Genomic DNA, 16030 nt, shown 5'->3' on the forward strand with positions numbered 1-16030 from the left:
GAGTAAAGAACATAGCTTGATGAGATTGGGAAATACAAGGAGACTGTAATATTTAGTTTGATAAGCACTGCGTAGCTCAGCCTAGGTATGTAAGGAGAAAATCCCTGTTGGGATTTTGGTGTCAGCAGCAACCTTGTGTTGTCTCATAGTCCTGGGTAACATGACACTTCACAAATGTTAATTTTTACAGTTCTGAGATATTAGATAGATAAAATTGAATTTTATTTACAGTTGAAGAAACCAAATTACAGAAAAAATGTATGCATGAGATCAGTGACAAGGACTGCATCTCATTCCCAGAAGTCCACACATTCCATCCTCTCTCTCTACTTACCAGTAACCCTGGCCTGTATTTTTCTAGTAGAAAAGCATACAAAATAACCACCCCCTATCTTGTACTAGCACTGTTTAGATACTATTTCCCATGAGGTCCCATCACTCTTTTTCTTGCTTATGATCCTCTTACATGCATCATCTGGGAGTCAGTTTCCCCCCCAACATCACTCTTTCCAGTAGTCAATCTGTCTCTCCACCCAAACCCTGGAACTTTCAAAGGGAAGTGTTAGTAAAACTGAGATTTTTTTGAGTTTAGCAGAAGCATGAACAGCAAAAAAGGAAGTTGCAATATGGAAACTAATGCTATTTGGAAACAAGTTATGAACACCTCTAAAACCTGATGTTTTTCTTTTCTATTAAGGGCAGAAACAGTTGTCTAAAGGCTCATGCTCTGTCATGTTAATTTTTTAAAATTAGAGATGGTTGGGAAATCAGTTTCTCTCCTGTGATGCCTTAAAAAATACAAAAAATTACTGATTTTGCTTTAATTGAAATTATACAGCATTGAAATTTTCCCACGGTCTCAACTAAGAAATTATTTCTTGATTCCTTGTAATTGAAAACAACTGGTAAATGAAAGCAAGGTGTCATTTTTTCTCCTTAGAAGTTCACACATTGTGAAGTCATAAACTGAAAATTTAAAAATCATCCCAGAAGTAATGACTGGAACTCTTTTTATTTAGAGGAGCTCATCTTCTTTGTAACATTCCTAAAAGCACACCATGAGAAAATTATATAAACTAGTGTTCAGCTTGGAAACATATTTTCTAAATAGAAATCCTTTGCCTTATATACTGTATTTGACAATTTCCAAATGAATATGATAAGGCAAAATTGGATTCAAATCTGTAGTTCATCAAGTAATGACCAGCAGGAATGGCACTGATTTTTACACCAGATCCCTTCTCCCAGTCTTTTGCTTGTGATTAATACCCTGCTAAGGTTGGGTCGATTTCTTTTCTTCCATCCCGTCTGTATCAAGCTTACCATAGCTTATACCCTGTAATAAGATAAAACCAGCTTAGGTAAGTAAAGCCATAATCTGACAAAAAGCTGGGCCTCGAGGCCTTTTCCTTAGATTTGGGTCATGATCATGGTCCCACTTACTACTGGCCCATCAAGCAAAAACTAATGATTGTAAAATTGCCATTAGTTACCAGGGTGGCCTCGGGCCATAAGATCTCAGCTAATTTTGAACTCTGCTGATAGAATTCCTGAGCTTTGTGTCAAAAGATCAGCAGTTAGCTTTCTGTTAAAGGCAAACTTCACAGCAGAGCCACTGACAGAGTAGTATTAATTTATCCTTGTCATCCAATATGTAAAGCTTGGATGACAATGAAGTATAAAGTTAAAAGGGAAACACTTGCACTAAAAAAGGGACAAAGACCTTGTCCATTGTACCTACACCAATTGCCATGTTGACTAGTTATGAAGAAATGACCTTTATTTCCACTCTGGAGTCCTTTAAGCATATTCTTTACATTTGACCCTAGAGATGGAGGGACATACAAGAAAACAAAGTCTTTCCCTGGATCTAAAAAAAAAAAAAAAAAAAAAAAAAAAGTGATATCGATATGTCAATGCCAGTACCTTCACTTAGCCAGAAAACACATCTTATTACTGTTTGAAAATGGAAGACCATTCAGAGCACATTGAAATCAGCAGATACACTTTTATTTAACAGACCTGGGATCATATAATATGATGATATAGCAAATCCTGTTTTCTAGATGCAAGGAATTAGTGTTGTTATCACTGCAAATGTTACTTTTCTTTTACCACAGCTAGGCATGTGATGTCCCTAGCTCTCATTCCCCTCATCATTGTAAAATGCAGTGGTCTCTTTCAAAAGGTCCACATTTGTACATGTTTTCACTTGTAGAAATGCTCCTCCAGGCTAGTGTTCATTGCTCAATGCCATGCTAGGCAGAAAGACTCAGCTAATTTGAAATGAGTTAACTGGGTTAACCTCTGTGACCACAGCACCACTATGGCTAAATTACAACCAGTAGCATAGACTTGCTGCAAGAGCATCACACATCTGTAACAGCTGTCATCTCCTTCTGCAGGCCTTGGAAGGAAATTTGGTGTCTCAGACACCACATTAATATAACGGTGGAGAAATTGATGATCACTTTTCTTAAGTAACATGTTTCATTGTCTTTCTTCCACTAATTGCTCCTTCTCCTCTTCATTCTTTTTCTCTTTTTTTGTATTACAGTAATTCTTTGACATCACAATGAGGATCCAAGGACCCAAAAGCTGTTTAAACAGACAATAAATAATTAAAGAGGTCTTTTCCCAAAGGACAGAAGAGAGGAAAAGTGCTCTCAGACAAAACCTTTACTTTCTTTGCATTGTATTCTTGCTCCTAACCTACAAAGAGGAAACCCACAGTGTGTCTAGTTCAGGACTGGGATTCATCTCCCTTGATGGTTACTAGCAAAATCCATTGTCTCAATAAAATCCTTGTACTGGACTTAGGCATTTGGCAAGGATTAAGTTATGGTTCTTCTAGCATGGATGACTAGCACCTTAACCAAAACTCTCTGTTTGGCAAAGAAATGTTAAAGCAATAATTTTTCAATGAGATATAAAAATGGTTTCTACAGGAGCATTCTACAACCATAAAGCAGAAAGACAAAGTTTCTGGTAAGTATGCATTATAAGGGTTTTCTTATTAATTTACTCCTTTATATTTTTGGTGTAATATTCTCAGGTATTGTATTTTTGCTGGAAAAAACCATGATAGACTTTAAACCCCTTTTACATAGCAATAGTTTCTTCCTCCCAGTGACACTTTTTCCTTTATTTCTTTCCACACACTTTACCTGAGGAAAGAGAAACAGAAAAAATGATAAGCAAAATGGAAGGGAAGGACAAAGAGAAATCCTCAATCCCTCAAAACAGTAATACTAATCTAAGGAAAATATATTTCATTTCTCATTTTATATTCCTTCAATTTTTGAAAAAAAATGACAGAAAGAAGAAATATAAAGTCTTTCCTTAATTTTTTTCCTTTTTTTAGGCCCTTTTGATTTTTAAAAACTTGTAACAAAACATTTATAGCACTATGCTTGCATACAGAATATTAAACACCTATTTTTTTTTCTGGTCATAATTCCAGTTCTTGATTTAAAAGCAATTTTTTAACTTGAGAATAAGTAGTGGGCTGTATAACTTCCCTGTTTCCATAAAGCTACTTTTAAAATGTTTGGGCAGAAACTTCAGGAAGTTCTAAGTGCCATTTCCTATTCCACTAATGATGGGTTGGCATGAGGTTCTTCAAAATAATTTTGGAAATGCATAAAACACATCACAGCTTCTTCATTTGCTTTACTGTAAGAGAGTTTCCAATATTTTATATTAATTTCTTCCAAAGAATTTCATGAAGTTCTAAGATAGAGATGCTACACAGACTCCTGGACTGCTCTCTGCTTTGTGAAGGAGGTGTGTGCATTAAGTGGAAGTGGTATGGGGCGCACTGTGATGAGTTTGTATTGACAGCCTCTTGGAGTTTATCTGAAATGGAATGGGGAGGTGAGACCCTGAACTGTTTGGTGCCCACCCTCCCCTTTCCCTACACCCAGCACATCACTCACATTGTGCTCCCTGCACTGAGGAGCACGGGTGGGACAAACACAACTTCACATCCCTCTGCAAGCACAGCCGCAACAGCCGCTCTGTGGACCTGCTCACATGTACATCTAACATTATTTGATTAAATGTGTTCTTCTTTTAACAGAATTTAAACAGCTTCTGAAAACTTCACAGATACCCCGTGTCAGACACTGCCTTGGACAATTTATTGTTATTTATGTGTTACCTTTGATCCTGTTTTCAAAACCAGCATTTACATCAATGTATCTTCACAGTTGGCAAATGATAGATTAGATAAAACACAATGATATTAATATATCAGGTTTGCAAAGTTGCCAGTTATCCTGATTTATTCCTTAGGGTAAGTTCCACACAAAAATGCACACTTTCCAAAAGACTTCAGCTTTTAAAATTAATTTTACATCCTGATATTTTGTTCTGTATTAAGACTGGTCACATTGAAATCTATGAGAATTGTGAATGGAACCATGTAAGGCATTCAAAGAAACAGAAATGCAGTCAGGGTATTGTACAGTTTAGTTTAAAAGTTTTTTTTTGCATTTAATAATTTCACATAGCAACATACCTGCATTATATGCACACATGCACACAAAAAATGTATCTATTAAAGAGAGATAGATAGGGAAAAGGAAATATATATGGTATAAATATTGCATATCTTTGTTTAGAAGCTACCCTCGTTTAGTAGCTGCACCTTAACCATGCACCTTTACTATGCAAGCCGCAGGGGAAAGTAATTAAATTTAATAGCTGCTGCCCTCGTTTTGAAGTCGCCCTCAATATAAAGCTGCACAGGGAAGTAATTAAATTTAATAGAAGCTGTGGATTCTAAACAAAGATATACGGTATAAAGTCCATATAGTTCTTGGAAAGTTAATTTCCAGCAGTAGCAGGCCTGTCGCTTGAAATATTCATGGTTTTGTAATTGTTTGAATCACATCTCCAGCTCCAAAGGAAGTTTCTCTCTCTGTAAAATGATGGAATGATGAAGGATCTGAGCATGTACTTGGATATCACCATAACAAGAATAACAACAACAACAATAATAAAGGAATGATGAACAAAATAAGATTATAATAGAAGCCCCCCAAAAGTCACACGTTAATATTCCACTCTCATTTTCATCAATCACTGAAGCAATACCCCCTAGATCAGTGCATTAACTTGTTTATCTTTTACAATGAGGAAAAACTTCATAGCTTCATCATTCATTCCAGAGTGAGGGGAGAAAAAACAAAAGGCAGCCACCGAAATTTGCATGGTGCTCAATTATACATTAGTGAACATCACTTGGCAATCTGTTCATATCAATTTAATTGGATTTTAATACTGCCTCTGATCTTGTTTTCTAATTAACAGCAGTGCCTGGCAATAAAGCAGAACCATGCACCCAGCAACACCTTTGATCTCAACCATATGGAGCTCCTCCGTGCTCTTGAAAATTTTTTTTTTTCCTTGCCTCCAATGCTGGCCGAGAGAAACTGGGGCCCCCAGATGGCCGAATACCACTCTTGAGTGCGACGTCATTGATTATTTTCCTTCCTGATTGATCCTGATTGAAAAGAAATAAAACATGCACATGGAACTGGATGCAAAATTGGTGTCACAAGCTTTTGGTTATGTTGATGGTTTTCTCTGCTCCTGCTTTAGATGACAAATACTTAAGCAAACATTAATTGACTCAATGGTCTGTATTTAGGAACATAACTTTATCACAAGGACCTTTTGTTTTGTGTGTAGTTACTGTCCCACCACAGCCACTTTTAAAACTGGGATTAAAGGAAGTTAACTATTCATTCTTTATCTTTCTGATAATATCATCATAGACAAACTATTTAGGCATGAGTTCAGCTCACCAGTTTGATTTATATCTACTTTTTGTTGATTTGTTCTTGACAGCTGATTTTTTTTTCTCTTTCTTTCTTTTTTCAGGACTTCTAGGTAAAAGGCTCTGATCTTTGTTTCCTGCACAGGTCTGGCTTCAGGTACAGTATGCTTAAACAGAATAAATGTTGGCACGTCACTTTTCACATGTTCTCCACACATATCTTGCAAAAGTTCTCTGAGATACAAGGAACTGACTTGGTAGATTTCTTCCTTGGGTTCAAAGTAGAAATAAAAAATGTTCTCGAATGTTAGTTTATGAAATGGAATTTTATAAAAACATTTTAAAATGATGTAAAAATAAAATAAATAAATAAATTTTACTTGGTTTTGGAAGAACTGAGCAACTAGAGGGAAAAACAGTGCTGTCTTCTTGTAACTGAAGTATTACATAATGATGGCACAAAGAACAACTTTGATTTCTGGCTTTGGGATAAATACAGAGAGAAGTCATGTTTTTCTTCCTTCTCCTTTCACTTTCTGTTCTGAACATGCCATCTTAGCCTGTGCTTTGATTTGGATATGACCCATAAGCAAGGTCAGGTCACTCTTCTCTTGAAGAAAAGATTTCCTGCAAGCACCCTGATGTGCTTCTGCAGAAGCAGGTGCTGCTGGCTTTGCAGGTGACACCTTTCCCTTTGTGTTAACACAGACCCACCATAATGTGAAGGACATTGGCTCCAGGGCAGAGCCTTTCCACCCAGGGTGCAATACCCTGACCATTTGTGCTCCTGACGGAACTAGCTCACTTGTACATGCTTATGTGCTATTTATACAGCGTGTGAGCATCACACAGAGCCATCTCCTCTGGTTTCAGCTGGTTGCTCTCCTCTGCATGGCTCAGAGCTATCATGCAGCACTGTTTGTGTGGTAACAACCACTGCTGCACACTGACACGTACCGGTGGAACTGCGCCGAGCGGCGCATCTCCTCCGTGCACAAAGCACATTCATTCTCCTGGCTTTGTTGAAGTGGCTTGTATATAATTTTCTGTCTTAGCTTCAATGTCCATCTGATCAAATGCCCTTTCTTTTCAACTTTCATAATTCCATCAGATAAACTTGATGAGATGGTGTATGGTTTCCACTTCTGTGGAGGTATGGTAATATGTACTAGCCCAAGGTCAGAGCTTACAATAAGTAAAACAGCCTGATAGTTGGGATAGAGGCAATGAATCCATGAACACACCTGCATTTAATATGATCTACTGTCCACATATACTGCATTTCACTTCTGCAAGTGAGAACTTTTGAGGGGAAAAATCATCCTGTCTGCTCTGAAAACAACTTTCATTTACTGCATGAATGAAAGGTAATATGGAGACTGTGTTCCAGAGAGATGCTGCCACACAAGGTCCCCCAGTCTGATTGTTGTGAGCAGATCTTCAGGCAGATGAGAGAAATTAACAGGTCAGAGTGTCTGTCCTACTGGACTGATTGTTTAAACAGGGCTTATACTTGTACCAAACATGGGTTCAATCTGTATTTTTCTTTTTCTTCACTTGCTTTCCAGAATTTCAAGCTACAAATATTTTCATTTTATCATGGAGGTTAAAAAAATAAAGAAATGAAGGAAATAAATGACTCAAAAGAAGATAGAAGTTGCATTTGTACTCTGTTTCTGATTTGCTGATAAATTAACACAGTTCTAGCTTCTATGGAGTGCATGCACTGATGAGGGAGCAGAGCTGATAAATGTAAGGGTTTCCTGTTGCACCCTGCTAGTAAACTGCTGCTGATTGGATGTGTCTCACCAAGATTACTGCTGTGGTCTTTTTGAGCACTGGAACTTAGAGACTTTTTCAACATTAATATGCTGGGACAGCATTTTGATCTTTGTTGCTGATTTCCTTGCTCTGATAACATGCTAGCTTGCTGTGTTGTTTGCTTTCTGATCTGCCTGCTCCCAGTTTGGATAAAAATTTGGGTTATTTTTGTTGCTAGCATTGTGTTTTCTTTCTTTTCTTTTTTTTTTAATCTTTAAGTTGTATATTCAACTCATTTTTTTTTGACTAACCACTCTACTGCTTGTACTTTACCTTCAGAAGTTAAAAAGGGTTCAGGTGTGCCCCACCACATCCTTTATTTAAAATAAAGGGTGCTTTGCTAGATTGAGGGTTGAGGGAGTAGGCCTTCTCAAGAGAGCACAGTTTGAGGTATTTATGCTTAACCACCACCCCACAACCCTACTATGAAGGTCTTTATTAATGGATCTAAATTTGTGATCATGCTATTAAGCATGTGCAAAAGGTTTGAAATATGTGGATACAGGTATACATTATAACTTGTATCTCTAGGATGAAGAGTAACTCCGACCATGTTCTCAAATCCTACAATACAGAAGAGACTGCTCAATGAGAAGAGGTGGATAGAAATGTCCTGTCCTTCTCCCCTCTTTTATTATTTTATTTTTTTTCCTAAAGACAAATAGAAGCAGGGGTGTGCATGCATGTGGTTAATCTTAAAGATGAGCTGTGAGAAATGTGTATTCCTGAGCATAAAAGGATTTGGGCTAGGAAAGGTTGGGGCCTGCAGCTGCCCAGCACAGCACCCCAGTGCTGGAGGACTCTTGCTGTCCAGAAATGGACAAATTTCATCCAAACCAGCAATGAGATTTGTCCATATGCATAGGACATAATCAGGAGGTGAGTGTAAGTTGGATGCTGGCACTTTTATGCTCATGGCCTTAGGAAGACTCCATCTTCAGACTGTTGTGTCTGTTTCCCTGTGGCTCATTATTCTGGTTTGCAAAGTTGACTCTTCTCCCCAGATATATGTCCATGTGCTTTCCACCCTACACTTGTTTGGAAATGTTGCCTATTGCTTAATGCACAGAATAAGTAATTTAGTTTCTTCATATCTCTGTGTATGTGCCCTTGTGATTATCAGGTACATTTTAAATATGATTTCTGAAAAATGAACATAAGCTTTCTTTTTCTGTTATGAAACAGTACTTGGTAGGACTATCCCAAGATAACACAAGATAACAGGAGGAGGTTATTCAGCTGCTTTATTGACTTTAAAGCTTTACTGATGCTACTGCTTCTTATATTTAATGTTAGACACACCTCAGAGGTGTACAGGATGGCAAGAGTGAGCCACACAGCTGAGTGTCATAGCACCAGAAATAGTCTAATTTCTGTCTTTTCCCATTCTCAAAATATGATCATACCAGTTATTTGTGCTCAGACCAAAATGATAAATTTGCACAACAACCACTGCTGACCAGTAATATTTGATGTATTTCTTCTTGATTCTTTTAATTTTTAAATACTGTTTCCTGCATTTATTCTGAACTGATTCTTAAAGCATATAGTGTTTTGTGATATTTCCTTACATAACATGCGTTTTATTTTGCCCTTTTCGTTTTGTCTGGGGCAAATGTAATGATTTGCTTATTTTCATTTCACACATTTATTTAATTTGCTCTATTGTTCATGGGAAAAATTAATGACTGATGGGTGGTTTCTTCCCCAAAGTTTTTTTCCCCTCTTGAATTTAAGCATGAAAGGCTTCCCCAGCAGTGAAACTTAAACATACATGCAGGAGATGACATGGTATCCTGTGAATGTACCATTGTGAAATGGGCTATATTCTCCTTCAAGGACCTGTCATCACACTAAGGCCACTTGTAAAGAACAGCAGCTCTGGCAGCTGGCATTAAGCATATGGGTTACTCTCTGCATTTGTGCCTTGTTTTGCTGATCTAGGCTCATGGGTAATACTGAGTTTTCAAAGTCCTCCTCTTGCCTATTGATAATTGAGGAAGACTCATCCAGCATCTACCAAGAGAACCAGCACCCTCAGAAGTGTACTGCCTTATTGCCTCACCTTTATGCTTACTAGATAAAGTGACCCTGGAGGCTACTCAAAAGATTGAATTGTTAAATGTTGTTGATTCTGCTACGTTATGAAGGTTATCTGTATGGTGAGTTACAGATTTATCTGAAAAAAAGATACAGTTAAGGGATCTGTAACTGTGACAAACATACCAAATTAGTGCAACGGCTTTGAGACTCTATCCTCAGCTTCTGAAAGTCCTGGAATATAATTACCTTCAATCTGCTTGCCTTGTCTCAGACTTTCAGGTTAGTACTTTAGATCTACCATTCATGGCAGAGAATTCCTCTCCCACCTTCCTGCTGTTGCCCTCAGTTTGCAGTCAGTAGGATTTCTGGGCCTGACAGATTCCCATGTGTCTTTGTAATTCTCACTCCCCTATTTTTTTTTAATTTATTTAAACTTGCATGACTTCATCAGGATAATACCTTCACAACCCAGTAAACGTGAAGTTGTGAGTTCTCTCTCTCTTACAGACACTGTATGCTGGCTTTAATATTTCAGAGATGTTTTTGTTCTCATTTCTCTATGAAGGAGACTACAACATGGGTAAGACTCAGTTTCTCAAAGACACTTCCACTCCTAGACTGGAGCAGAGCTTGTTTAGCTCCAAGTAGTACAAGTGGTATGGGCAGCTTCTGCGAGGATGGCTGAGAAGGCTCCTTGTCTGGCAAACAGGGGATGAACCATTTCCACCTCATGGTGTCATCTTCTTTCCAGGGCATGATGCTACTAGCCAGGCTTTGTAATACAGGTGTGCAGAATGACACACTTACCCTGGAGACAGGATTTGTGTTCCTCTAAGACTAGAAGCAAGTCTTTTGTGTTTCTTTGGTTTTGTCTTATGATTTATTTCATTTCTTCTGTTCATCAATTGAGCCATTTGCCAAGGGGGAAGAATCGTCATTCTGCAGTATTTCCTCCTTCCAGCCAGGAAATATGCAGCTGAGCACACACGGCTTCTTCAAAATGGTGTGCTATGTTATCATGTTCTGCTTCTTTTACTTTCCTTTCATCCCCAAGGGAGACACAGTCTTCCACATGTGTCAGCAAATCCCCTGGACTTTCAGGTGTTCCCTCAGGGGAATTGTTTTCCAGCTTAATGCAGTAAAACCCTGGACACTCTCTTGGCTCTCCCTCATGCTCTTTTTCCCGAAATTAGACATGCCTTTCTGCAGGTGGAAGTGGTTGCCTCTCAGCTGCTGCATGTGCAAAAGGACTCAGATAGGGAGCACTGATTTTTCCATTTCCCATTTCCTGCTCTGCTCAGATTTGAACATCTTGAGTCAGTTTGTGCTATTACTTCCTTGCTACTTTTTCTTCTTACTGACAGAGCAAGCCAGCTATGACTCATTAGGCTGACCATAAAACAAAAGTTTTTGTAACTGTAATACCAGTGTGACTCCAGAAGGAAATATCTAGAATTGTATCTATTACTTATCTATTATATGTTCATTGCATCTATTGCTGCTTAACTGCCAAGCCTTATAGCAACTCACAGAATCACAGAATAGTCTGAGTTGAAAGGGACCCAGGAGGATCATCAAGTCCAGTTCTTAAGCAAATATGTGCATCAAACCAGCAGCCTCGGTGTTGTTAGTACCAGGCTCTGACCAACTGACCTAATCTCAGGGGATAGCTCTTCATGTTTGCAGCACACACAGTTACTGGAGTGACATTCTGAGTTGATGGGTTAAGATTTCAGTGCTGTGTATGCAGTCAAATGGAAGCTAATCTGCATCTGTGAAATTCCTCTATGTCAACCCTGGTTTATAAAGAATAAAGGTAATGTGAATATCTTTTAACTTAAAATATGATAATATACCATTTAGCTTCCTCTGCTGTCCAATGAAAGATCGGTCAAAATTTTGTCTGAGTGCTCAGATGTGTGGTGTTGAAAGGTAGGATACACAAAAGTATGAATAAAAGCATGTACTAAAATGATATGTCTATAAGAAGCAAAAGTTTTGGATTACTCCTATAATACAGTGGCTGCGGTTATGCTATAATTAGAACATAATTACATTGTCTTTGTAATTCTGGTTACTTGTAATTAACATTAATGCATATGAGGAAGTAAACTATGTATCTGAATTGCTTATTAGTACCCTGTTAGGACTGGAGCCTACAAACATATATGGAAGTTTACTCACCAAATATTTTTGTTGGCGGTCACTGAATGACTCATGTGACTAACACTATGAATGGGTGTTTGTAGGCAGCAACCCTTAGATTCTAAATAAAATTAACATGAAGTTAACTGCACTAACCACTTTGGATTTACCTGCTGCAATTACCCTCAAGTTATACTTTGATTGTTTAAAAAATTTTATTTATGGTAGACATGAAAAAACTGGGTTCTGCTAAAGTGTTAGTGCTCCAACTATGTGGAAAATAGTAACCACAATGCAAGTAAAGTGGAATCCCAACCAGTTCAAACTGTGCTACAGAGTAGATTGAGCTTTTTTTTGGTAGATACATTTGTTTGTAACTGAAATTTGGCCCAGAACTTCCTAGTTCCAGAAGCTAACTATTTTTAAAATAGCTACTAGCAATAGAAAGAGCTGTGCATCCTCCGTACAAGGCAAGGTGCAGCATTTACAACCTTTCTGTAGGAAGTGGTAGGTAGCAGGGCTCCTTTCTATCCTGACATTCCTAAAGGGAATGTAAGTAGATGAGTGTATTTGTAATAAGATGTCTCGCACAGATAGCTGGAGCTCAGGAGGGAAAAAAAAATACTGGTCTCTAAAAACAAGACTACTTTTTTCCTTCTCCCTAAAATCTTAAATGTTATTGTGCAGAGAAAGAAGAGGGCTTAATCTTGCATGACACATGGAGGAGGAAGTTTGTGTAGAAGTATGTATCATCTGAGTTAAAAAAATTCCCATGCAAATGCCATCCATTTCTAGCCTTTCTGCTTGTCCCCAATATATATATATATAATAACCTCATGATGAATGAATATCAGAAATAGGTTTTTATAGATTAGATGCATGATAGACTGCAGTTCTGAGAGTCTATTGTGGCAATGACCATTGAACTAAAGAGAATTTACATGACCAACCATTAGAATCGATCCAGTCTGTATTATAGATAGTCCCTAAATACATATCAATGTGACAAATGGAAATAGCTGTACTGTACAGGCCAGTAAGTTGTGATTCAAAGAGAACATACTTATTGACACATAGGCTACTCAAAATGAACCTTGATTTAATGAACTAGAAATGGGAGTTTTGATGGTGTTAGTAATACTATATTCTGCTAATTAGAGATCCCAAGTTGCAAAGTTATTTTGTAGGCAGAAAAGACTTCTTAATGAGTAAAGTCCTATCACACACATGGCCAGCATTGTGGTTATATACACTGAATGGTCAGGCAGAAGTGAAGCTAAAGGAAGCCTTTACAGCCATTTCTTCCTTACAGCATGAGGATTTATCAGCTGTGACATTTATTGTGTCTTTGTTCCCCCTGTGGAAAGACATGGAGAATAGAGGGCATCAGTAATGCAGAAATACCATGTGAAATTTCTGGTGTAAGTAAGAGATAACCAGCATCCCAGGAGGCTCCTGAGTTTTGCCTCACAGTTTTCTCAGGGGAATTGCCTTTTTATTTTAAGGGTAGAGGGTGAGGAGGGCAGGGGGATATTATGAACTTATTTACAGCAGCCCTATTTGGTGGACTGAGCAGGGGAATGGAGATTTTGGCACTGGTTATACACAGTAAATCAAGGTGCACTAGATGTCAAGAGTCTTCTGCTCTTAGTGTTATTTTTATCTCAAGGCATTTATCACACAGATGTTATGCTGCCAGAAGATACTGATTATTGATATTGATTACAATTAGTGTTATCTGTTATCAGTGACACAGAAATTTACACTAGATATGGTGGTAACTTCTTGGGTCCAGTGGGAGATATTTAGTCACTTAAATCTTGGTACATTTTAGCATGTCAGATGCCTTGAGTATCTAACACACCTTCCTGGGACTAGCAGGAACTTCATGAGACCTTTTCCTTCTCGAGTGGCAGCTGCAAGTCAGCAGGGAAACTGAGCCATTTTAGCTGCTTTTTAGGCACCAGTCTTTGGCAAATGAATCCCATCTTGCATTTCAGGTTTTCCTACTGCTGTCCACAGCCCTGAGGGGGTGGCTGGAATTGTCAAAGTGACTTCCAAAGTACTTTTACTGTGAAGGAGCAGGTGTCTACCTTTCTTTCCCAGCAGTTGCTCAGTAGTTGCAGTCAATGCACTTCACTCCTTTGCACTGAAAGAACCAAGGAGTTCCTGCAATGAAAAGCAGCACCCTGCTCAGTGACTATCCCAAGTATTTGTCTCTGCATGAGAAGGAGAAGGTTGCAGTCAGGGGTTAAACCAAGACAGGTGAACCTACAGGAAGGGTGAAATGTGAGGATCTCATTCTCCATTGTGTCATCATCACTTTTATAACTATGAAGGAAATATCAAATGGTGAATCCCAATGAATCTGGTAGCATTTTGTCTCCAATATGCATAGGTGCAAAGTAAGACAGAAATGGTCCCAAAGTCTGAATTTTTAGCTTACAAATCAGGAAAGCTAAAAATTCAGACTTTTAATTCCCTAACACAAGCCATGTTTTGTTGTGCAAAAAGAGATCTCAGGTTTAAAGGTACATTTAAAATTAAAAAAGTTTATATTTTTTTAAGACAGAAAACAAAGAGTATTTTAGGCAGTATTTTTTGTTTGTCCAAGCTTTTCACCATAGCTGAATAGACAGGGTACTTCCTCTTTTTTCTTAAAACCAACAGGCTTTAGCATGCAGTTCTTCCTGCAAAGAGTTAATTGAAGCAAATAAAGTTCTTACATTGTTAATAATCCTCCCAATTTGATCTTGTTCCTTTTCCCCCTCAAGCAGTAAGAGGATAAGTGCGAGTGATAGCCAGATTTATAAATTATTTCTTGCGAGCTGAATGCTTTAAAAGGGAATATAAAAATCTGCTATGTGTCAGGCGATCCATGGAGGCATTAGCAAGCGTGGCTGATTCTCAGTCCCCTGAAAGCAGGAGTGATAATTTGTAAATCTAGGAACTGTACGTGGAGAATGGTAATTTGTCATTAGTAAGATTAACATGATCAAGGGAATAGAATGGATTATTTACATATAAAATACAGAAGATCATTGATGCAGCAGTGATGAATAAATACATTTTGATAAAATTAAGTCAATATTTTTCAGAATCAATGCAAAAGTTTTTGGCTGTCATATAACATTGCAGCTTATGTTTTATCTTGTATAAAATGTACTGTCTATTTGAGAATGGTTACACAGGTGTAGTTTTTTGCCTAGGCTTCTTTGTTTAATCTACCTGTAGAGCAATTCTTTTGAAACACTATGCATTTAGACACAAATTATTTTTCTTAGCTCCTTTAGAATGAAATACCACTTAAAATGTAGAATAGCCATGCACTCAAACACTATTTAAAGGGACATGACATTTTTATTATTGCAGTTTCATATTCCAGTTAATTTTTTTGTTCAAATAGATTTTCCTTCTTGCAGAGAGAAACTATCACAAATAATTTAATACATTTTGATCATGTTTTCAATGCAGAGTGAAATACAGCTGCTGACATGCTTCATTTACTTAAACAAACTGTTCTTGTGCTCATACTGTTGCTCAAAAATTCAACACTATCAGGTAAAAAAAAATTGAATGACGATAGGAAGCCATTATCCTGACCACTAAGTAATAGGGAATGAGATATCAATTGGCAAGTTGTTAACTCTGATTTTCAAATACACCATTTGCAATGACTTGTAACTACCTACAATAAGTGGATATAACCTCTTTTTTTTTTTTTTTAATTTTCTGAAAGCTTCAGCAAACTATGCTATCATAGAGTTTAAAGAATTTAAAGCAAATTACTTAAGGAATATTGCTCAAAGTAAATGCTATGCAAAGCAGTAAGTGACTTTTGTGGGTGACTGAGCACTAAAGCAAAGCTATGAGGTTTGCTAACGTAGACACTGTTTATTTGCAGGAAGATTCCTTTGCCACAGATGTTCTCAACAAAACCAGTTCTTCATCTTGCCAATGTGAATATGTGCAATGCTACATGTGTGTAGACCCAGGGAGTTCAGTGGGATTGCTCATGTGCATAAAATTACTTCTGTGCCTGCATGTACAAGGCTCAGGGCATTGTAGAGATTTAATCATTAAAAGGTGAAACAGAGGCATTTTTGTTATACTTTGTTATGCTGTGAAAAATCACAAGTCAGTTTTAGTTAGAGAATTGCTTTTCTCACAGAAGAGGATATCCAAAAAAATAAAACAAACCAGAAAACAACATTGTTTTATGGCAATATAAGCTTT

General features: G+C 37.6%; 1 long non-coding RNA gene across 3 annotated transcripts in view; it reads right to left on the reverse strand.

The window, feature by feature from the left end:
- Positions 1-730: 730 nt before the first annotated feature.
- LOC139589793 (uncharacterized) overlaps positions 731-16030 on the reverse strand; it is a 145046-nt gene continuing 129746 nt past the window's right edge. For 2 of the 3 annotated variants that reach the window (XR_011679131.1, XR_011679130.1), the window contains one exon: positions 731-5509. This is a non-coding gene — a long non-coding RNA (uncharacterized lncRNA). Of the gene's footprint in view, positions 5510-13587; positions 13964-16030 lie in introns of those variants that run through there. The other variant, XR_011679129.1, reaches the window with a different exon arrangement.

This window comes from Agelaius tricolor, unplaced genomic scaffold, assembly GCF_023055355.1.
Source record: "Agelaius tricolor isolate 1412-34295 unplaced genomic scaffold, bAgeTri1.0.p SCAF_5, whole genome shotgun sequence".
Classification (NCBI taxonomy): Eukaryota; Metazoa; Chordata; class Aves; order Passeriformes; family Icteridae; genus Agelaius; species Agelaius tricolor.